The sequence below is a fragment of the Trachurus japonicus genome, chromosome 6 (assembly GCF_045865225.1).
Source record: "Trachurus japonicus isolate A0001 chromosome 6, Traja_1.0".
Lineage (NCBI taxonomy): Eukaryota > Metazoa > Chordata > Actinopteri > Carangiformes > Carangidae > Trachurus > Trachurus japonicus.
Window position 1 is genome coordinate 30655415 of NC_140912.1, and position 9384 is coordinate 30664798.

The 9384-nt window shown below is 40.7% G+C and overlaps 1 protein-coding gene across 1 annotated transcript in view; it reads left to right on the forward strand.

Moving 5' to 3' along the window:
• Window positions 1-9384, forward strand: part of LOC146986424 (protein NLRC3-like) — a 478141-nt gene that overhangs the window by 58554 nt on the left and 410203 nt on the right. The gene's annotated exons all lie outside the window — the stretch shown is intronic.

The following is a 9384-nucleotide window of genomic DNA, read 5'->3' on the forward strand; positions in this document are numbered from 1 at the left end:
AGCTGTTGGCAGCTGTGCTCTGAGTCGCTCCAGATGTTTTTTTCTAAATCAGACTTTATTTCAGAGTGTATCAGGAAACATTTCAGCTGCAGTTGGTTTAAAGTTATGGTTGGTAATCATCAGTGTTAATTTCGTCAGGCAAGACTAGACGAAATATATTCGTCATCAATGTTTTTTTATTGACGAAAACGAGACGTGTTGCCTGATACACTCTGAAATAAAGTCTGATCAGAACATCTGGAGAGACTCAGAGCACAGCTGCCAACAGCTGGTTTCATCCCTGACATCTCTTCTCCTGAATATGACACAGTCTGGCACAATGGCACAATGGCACAATGGTCGTTACTACGTCTGGCACAATGACAGACAGACAGACATCACCTCCTCCTCCTCCTCCTCCTCCTCCTCCTCCTCCTCCTCCTCCTCCTCCTCTGTCTCTAACAGAGTAGCAGTGTATGTGGACTGTCCTGCTGGCTCTCTGTCCTTCTACAGAGTCTCCTCTGACTCACTGATCCACCTCTACACCTTCAACACCACCTTCACTCAACCTCTGTATCCTGGGTTTGGAGTCTTCTGGATCGGTTCTGGTTCCTCAGTGTCTCTGTGTTGAGTGAATCAGAGTCTCCTCCTGTCACAGAAACCTTCTCACTGTTGAACAGACAGTTCAGTCTCTACATGTCTGTCTCTGTCTCTCACTCACGTTTTCACATTCATGGATTAAATCAGTTGATTTTCTAAACTCTTCTCAATGATTCTTGTAAACTTCTTCCTCTTCCTTTAAAGATGGAAGCGTCGATTATTACAGGACAAAAACCACGGTGACTTTTACTCAGCTGCTGATGAAGGACGAGGCCTAATATCACCAAGCTAAAAGTCTCTGAGCCGCCAGCGTCACTGAGGAGAAAAACACATTTTAAACAAATTCACTGTTCATGTTCAACTTTACAGGCTGTTTGTGAGCTGGTCACAGGTAAACAGACACAACAATAAACACAACTGCAAACAAACATAATGTTGTAGAGACACTGAATATAATGAATTACATGTGATTTCTTTTTCTTTGTGGTTTTACTGAATCAAATAAAACAATTTGAATCAGTTTTATATGTAATGTGCATTTCCTGCTGATGTAGAGCAGCACAATGATTTTTCTGTTACCATGACGCTGAGTTCATGACGTTTGTAGATTTAAATTGATCTTCACTTTGAGACTGATTGTTTTTATTATATATTTCTATAATTATTACCTAACTGCTGTTTCTTGGAAACTGGAGCCAATTAACACCCATGAATTCATTTTCGTTTATTAGTGACCATTGATTGGTTCATGGATTGTTTGGGATTTGATTGGCCGTGCACATTCCTGTTCGACTACACTACATGGTTGTATGGTTTCAAGCTGACACAATAAAATATGAAATAAACATGAACTCATGTTGAAGACCATGTTTCTTATTTGGCACGTCTGACTGTAGCAGGTGACAGCAGGTACGAGACAGAGTTGTTTTAGAGGCAAATGCAGCCGGAACTACTTTCCAGACACGGCTGCTGGGCGGAGGGATTTCAAAAGCACAAGTAGTTCAGAGTATTTGCTTCATGTGTCGTAATGTTACATAATTATACATGATTATTTCATAGTGTGGTGAATGTGCAGGTCACAACTTGTCCACCAGAGCGTTGTGGAGTTGTTGGATTGTGTCACTGAGCAGCTCACGTCTCTGCCCCGCCGATCTCAAAACAACATGCACCGATAATTAAAGGTAATGAACCTACTGCTATGACTAATAGGGATTATGGTGGTAGTAGAATTTGCCAGACGCTGCTTCACTTCCTGTCTGAGTCCTGACGTGACCTCTGCCAGCTTCTGTAGCTACTGATGCTGTCACCAGCTACACACATACTGTCATTTATTATGGGCGTAATGAAATCCAGCTAATATAACTGATATAACACCCTAAATAATCATACAATTGCAGTGAATAAAAATATCTACAAGCAGCTGTGAAGAAGTTGTTGTTTTCATTGATTTATTTATTTTTACAAGCAACCAAAAGTAATATTTTTAATAATCTGACGATGTGTGGCTGGTTGCTAGTTTGCTGGTAGGAGGTAAAGCTAGAGGAGGACGCCACAAAATAAATGTGCTGGTAGGATTTATCTGATCTGAAAACTGATCTCAAGCACTTGGTCTTTACATTGATAAAAGGAAAAGGTTAATCTACCTCTTTATTTTGGCATTCCCACATAGGCTGTATGAACATATCACACCACCTCTTGTCATTAATACAAAGTTAATGATTTTGTTCTCTCCCCCTGACAGAGGCTTTTACAGGTGATTTTAAGATAAAGGTGTGTGAACACCTGCAGTCCCTCCACTCTTCTCTCCTTCGTGTTTTCCCCTCAGATGGTTTTATTGGATGTTTTTTAATTGCAATGAAAATGATTTTATTTTGCCCACAACATGCTTTTAGACTAAAACAGGGCACAAAAAACAGCAGTGACCTTGTACAATATAATCATACCAAAAACATGAGTCAGCTCATTACTGCTGCTTATCCTATACAATGCAGCCGTCTGGTACAACATAGAAACATGAGTCTGTACTTCACAGTTCTTCTAGTGTGGGTGTTGTCCCTGCTGCAGTGGATCAGTGTCGCCCCCTGCTGACGGTCCTGACAACATAACAACAACACACAGGAGAAATACACACATGTTCTTCTGACAAGCGGCGGACTGAAGATTGATCATTTCATTTTAAACATTTATGGTTCAGTGGTAGAAATAAACAGAAGTAAAAACACCAGTCTCATCACATCATTATGTGAGTCAGCAGTTTCAGCAGTTTAACTGAAATGGGAAACAAAACTTCCATAAAACACAAAAGAAGAAGAAGAACCAGCAGTTGTGTCGCAGTTTATTTTCTCGTGTGAAGGTAAGGTGAACAGTTTGAATGTTTTTCTTGTTAACACCTGTCGTTACCTGAGTTCTCTGCCTTTCAACTTCTTGTTGTGTTGTTGTTGTGTTATTATAATGTTACTGTAGCTGAGTCAGAGCTGTAACTGTAAAATCTGGACCGACAGAACCTGTTGTCGGTAGAACAGCAGAAGCAGAGTTGGTCGATGATCAGTAGTTGAACAGAGTGGTTATTTGTGTGCAGCTCCACTCAGAGCCAGACAAAGACAAGTAAACTGCCACCTGCTTTGGTGGCCCCAAAAAGCAATGCACTTTTTTAAATCTATAGTGCGTAACTTCTGTCAATCCCTAGAGAATTCCTGCGTAATTACAAAAAACCTTATTTGTTGTTGTTGCACTTTGCTGTTGCAGTTTATTTTTAAAAGATTTACACTACAGGACTGATATGGACTTTATTGTCCCCGAGGGGGAAATTCATTTTCACAGTTCTGCTCCAGGCAGAAACACCAACACACGTGCAGTACTATAAAAAAATACATGTACAAATTAACAGAAAACCCATGACATCTACCGCCTGCTGTTGAGAGCTGTAATGGCAGAGGGGACGAAACACAGTGTGGCAGGCTGGGTGGCTCACTGGGTTTTTAATATGATGTTCAGAAAGACAGTGAACACCACAGAGGCTCCTGCTTCAACAGCTACTACAGTCTATTAATCAGTACTGTTACTGCCTGTCACTGGTCAATTCTGAACACACCATCAGGGTTTTCCTAAGACTTGACTGATTATTGATTTTCCTGTGATTAGGTTGGGAGGGCAACAGGTGACATTAATTATTGGCAACCTCCCCCTATTTATGTGCCCCACCCCCTACACATCAGATGACCTGATGAAGACCCAAATGGTCGAAACGTTGTCCTAATAAATTTTTGGGAGCTCGATCATAGCAGTGTGCGGACATAGTTTGTTGTTTTTTGTCCTGCACCTGCCCACTGTCTTGGATGTGCGTGCACTGTCCTTCCGTGCTCAGTGAAATAAACAGAAGTAAAAACACTAGTCTCATCACATCATTATGAGAGTCAGCAGTTTCAGCAGTTTAACTGAAATGGGAAACAAAACTGCCATAAAACACAAAAGAAGAACCAGCAGTTGTGTCACAGTTTATTTTCTATGTGAAGGTAAGGTGAACTCTTTGAATGTTTTCCTCGTTAACACCTGTTGTTACCTGAGTTCTCTGCTTTTCAACTTCTCGTTGTGTTGGTGTTATCATAATGTTACTGTAGCTGAGTCAGAGCTGTAACTGTAAAGTCTGGACCGACAGAACTGTGTCTGCCATGTTGCGTGGATATTGTCGGTAGAAGAGCAGAAGCAGAGAGAGTCGATGGTCAGTAGTTGAACACAGAGTGGTTATTTGTGTGCAGCTCCACTCAGCCAGCCAAAGACTATAGACCTCATAGTTACTTGGGCCCCAAAAAGCAATAAACCTTTTTTTTTTTTTAATCTATTGTGCGTAACTTCTGTCAATCCCCAGAGAATTCCTGCATAATGACAAAAATCCCTAATTGTTGTTGTTGCACTTAAAGTAGTTGTTGCACATTGCTGTTGCAGTTTATTTAAAACCAAAACCAAAGCAAACAAACAAAAAACAAATAAAAATAAAAAACAACAACAGATGATGTGTTTACAGCGGTTTATTTTGTTACTTTTAGTCGGCCCATATGACATTCAGTATCCCAATAAGTACTATAAACCCCAGGCTGTAGCTTTATCTGAATTTGGTTCCATTTCAGATTATAAAATACGGATGGGAAAAAACATACCAGGGTAGGATGATTATTCGTAATGACAGATTAGAAAAATGAATAAAGCTGTAGCTTGTTTGATCCAGTGGTTTTCTACAGGGACGCTGTCCACACAGAGACTGTGTCACATCAACTCAGTGGATCTCAGTCCTTGTGTGTGTCAGTGGATGGAAACAGTCGTCCATGGATCATGTTGCTGGGCTGCTCTTCACTTCACTGCAGCTTCATGACGCCATCTAGTGGACTGATAGTAGAAGTACAGCAGCTGATGGCAGCTTCCTCTTCCTCACTGCTGTGTGACTGCCAGGGGTGGAAAGTAACGAGTTACATTTACTCAAGTTACTGTAATTAAGTAGCTTTTTTGTGTACTTGTACTTTTTTGAGTAATTTTTAAAATCAGTACTTTTACTTTTACTTGAGTACATATTGTTGGAAGAAATTTACTTAGTTACATTTTAAATAGCTTAAGTTACAAAGTAAAAAATATATATCAACTTGCACTGCGTCTGTGTGGGTTGTCAAAAGTTGCTACGCCGCTGCCGCCTCTCTCTCTCTCTCTCTCCCTTCACAGACGCACACAGCAGCAGACAGGTACATCTCTCCCCCCTCACCGCTACGTGAGTTTGTGCATAACAGGGCTCGTCGCCATGTTGTTGTCTTAATATTAGCCATTAGCCGCAGCTAGCGGTTAAAAGCTGACGTTAATGATTAAAGACAACGTTATGAGGCATGTCCATCTATTCGGCTACGTTTACGGTGACCAAACGTCCTCTTTTGCCCGGACATGTCCACTTCTCACGCCCTGTCCAGGGCGTCCGGGCTTTTTTTTTTAATGAACTCATGAACATGTCTGGCTGTGTTCGGTAACAGGACCGCTGACCCTGCCAGACACACCGGGGCTGAAGGCCGGACCGGCGGTCCGTTGAGTTAAATGTAGGAGCCCAGTCAGATCCATGGCCATGCTCAGAGGAACAGACAAGCAGCCCACTGCTTCAGAGCAGTTACAGTAAAGAGGCGTGTGTGTGTGTGTGTGTGTGTGTGTGTGTGTGTGTGTGAGAGAGAGAGAGATTTATCCGAATTAAAATGGTATTGAGTATTGAATATTTTCCATAATATCGATATTGAGTTGAACATTTTAGTATCATGATCATGATCAGGCCAGTAACTGCAACTCTGATTGGCTCTGGACAACTGCAGTGTCAGAAGGTCAGAATCAAGTTGGTGCCACAGGAGCTAAAAGATGATGGAGACCAGTGTATCGATGGAGAAGGGACAAATTTGGAACACAGAGACATGCACGGAGAATGTTAGGCCAATCTCTGGCCATTATGCCCCCCCCCCAAAAAAATAAAATAAAATAAAGTAACTAAGTAACTTTTACTCTGAGTAAATTTTAAATGAACTACTTTTTACTTTTACTTTAAAGCAGTACTTTTACTTTTACTTGAGTAAAATTTCATCAAGGTAACTGTACTTTTACTTGAGTAGATTTTTTTGGTACTCTTTCCACCCCTGGTGACTGCATTCAGCTGACACTGATATGAAGCAGAGAAGAAGAGCCAATCAGTGGAGGAGCAGCTGGAGACATGATGGACATGTGAGCTGCTGTGCACATGAATGATGGCAAGGCAAGGCAAGGCAATTTTATTTGTATAGCCCGTTTTTACAAACAGTTTGTCTCAAAGGGCTTTACATGACATCGTAACAACATCCTCTGTCCTTAGACCCTCACATCGACTGAGGAAAAACTCCATGGAAACCCTTTTAACAGGGAAAAGTCGGAGAAACCTCAGGGTGAGCAACAGAGGAGGGATCCCTACGGTGGCCCTGAAGTGCAAAACACAACGACAAATCAGACAACAACGGCAAAAGAGAAAACACAACACAAAAAGAGAAGACACAACGCAAAAAGAGAAAACACAATGCAAAAAGAGAAAACACAACACAAAAAGAGAAAACACAACGCAAAAAGAGAAAACACAACACAAAAAGAGAAAACACAACACAAAAAGAGAAAACACAACGGCAAAAGAGAAAACACAACACAAAAAGAGAAAACACTACACAAAAAGAGAAAACACAACGGCAAAAGAGAAAACACAACGGCAAAAGAGAAAACACAACACAAAAAGAGAAAACACAACACAAAAAGAGAAAACACTACGCAAAAAGAGAAAACACAACGGCAAAAGAGAAAACACAACGCAAAAAGAGAAAACACAACGCAAAAAGAGAAAACACAATGCAAAAAGAGAAAACACAACACAAAAAGAGAAAACACAACGGCAAAAGAGAAAACACAACACAAAAAGAGAAAACACTACACAAAAAGAGAAAACACAACAGCAAAAGAGAAAACACAACACAAAAAGAGAAAACACAACACAAAAAGAGAAAACACAACGGCAAAAGAGAAAACACAACACAAAAAGAGAAAACACAACGGCAAATCAGAAAACACAACAACAAAACAGAAAACACAACGGCAAATCAGAAAACACAAAAGCAAAACATTTTGTGCAATACATAGCGGCCTCTGTGCTAGTCCCGCTTGCGATACTTTTTTTCCTACTATGGCCACGCCAAGACCCGCCTTACTCTGCCTCTGATTGGCTGCCTCTGCAAGGCTAAGCCTATCCCTGCATCTTACCCTAACCTTAACCACTCCCTTCACACGCCTAAACCAACCGTCTTTGCCTAAACCAGCCCGAGGGTACCTACCTTTTCCGGTTTGGTTAATGTCGTTGTGTTTTCTCTTTTGCTTTTGTGTTTTTTGATTTGCCGTTGTTTAGTAATTTGTCGTTGTGTTTTCTGATTTGCCGTTGTGTTTTCTCTTTTTGTGTTGTGTTTTCTCTTTTTGTGTTGTGTTTTCTCTTTTGCCGTTGTGTTTTCTCTTTTTGTGTTGTGTTTTCTCTTTTTGTGTTGTGTTTTCTCTGTTTGTGTTGTGTTTTCTCTTTTGCCGTTGTGTTTTCTCTTTTGCCGTTGTTGTCTGATTTGCCGTTGTGTTTTGCACTTCAGGGCCACCACAGATCCCTCACCCAGGACGGACAGACGTGCAATAGATGTTGTGACAGACAAGAAAACAGTTTACAGTTTGTCACAGAATGATGTGTGTTTCCTCTGCAGGTGAAGCTACAAAGTGTGTGTGAGCTGATGTGGATGTGACCTCAGCAGCATGGATCAGTGTGAGGACAGAGAGGAGGGAGCCCCTCCCTCTAAAACCACTCTGTGTGGGGGACATCAGGGCCAGACCAGAGGTCAAAGGTCAGAATTAAAACTGTCAGACTTTTCTCTCTAAAAGGCAGTTGTTTGCAGTTTATTAAAAGATTGAAGATATTTTTCATCAGTTTTTCTCCAACCTGCACATTTATCAGTTGTGTTGTTGTTTCAGGATCCAGCAGCAGAGACCAGACTCTCCTGAACCCAGCTGTCTGTCTTTAAAGAGCAACATATCAAAGGGCTTAGGTGCTGACTTCAAAGGAGGACGTGGATCAGCTGATCAGACGTAAGATAAAACTAAATTTCGAAGCCTTTGACTTTGTGTTGAACGTTCTTCCTGTGGAGTCAAAAAGAGTTACAACTCAGACACACATTGTCCAGCTGCAGTAAAGAGTCCCTGCCTGAACATCCACATGTTAATATTCAGTAATTCTCACAGTGCAGCCCAGTAGCAACAGGAAATGTGTCAGCACCTTCTACTTAAAACAGGAAGTAACTACTGGGTTAAAATCATCTTTTCATTTGCTCTAAATGTTGATGGTCTTGTTTACACCTGGTAGAAGGAACATGGTGATGTTGGCTGCATCAAGTCGCCTCCTGGTGGCAGCTTTGAGGTGTGCAACAGGGCGAGGGGCCGATCAGTGATTTCTAGTGAGTTCAGAGTGACGTCAGACACAGAGAGCAGAGACAGAGGATCAGATCAGTTACAGGAGCTGAAGCAGAATCTCAGCAGCTGCTTTTTACAGGAGCAGACAAACAAACCTCCATAAATACTGAGAGAGTGAATGAGCAAAATTCAGGTAAAGATAGAAACTTCAACTCATCTACAGCAGTGGTTCTCAAACTTTATTACATCAAGAACCCCTAAATTGACACAAATTAGACCACGGACCCCCATTGGACAAAATTATGAAGCAAACACCAGAAATACACAAATGTTTGTTCTGAGACTGAAGAACCTTAGGTTTTTATTCAATGTATGTTAAAATTAGGGCCAATGGCTTGAGATTAAAAACAATTAGAGAAATACAAAGTTAAAAAAAAAACTTCTTAAAAAAAATACATTTTCTCAAAAAAAGTTGGTAAAATAATTTAATTTATCTTTTAAAAAAAGGTTGCAAATTCTAGAAAAAGTGGTAAAATTTGGAGACCCACTCAAGGACTCCTGGGGGTGGGGGACTCCACTTTGAGAAACATTGATCTACAGAACAAAACAAAGAGATAAATGACATTTTCTGAGGTGAATAAATCTTTCATGATCGTTGTTTACGTTTATTTACAGGAATAAGGAAACAAATCAAACTTTGTGTTTTTAGGACTTGTTGTGTTCTTTTTTCTTTTTTAATCTAAGACTATTTAACATCAGTTGTGTTGTTGTTTCAGGATCCAGCAGCAGAGACCAGACTCTCCTGAACCCAGCTGTCTGTCTTTAAAGAGCAACATATCAAAG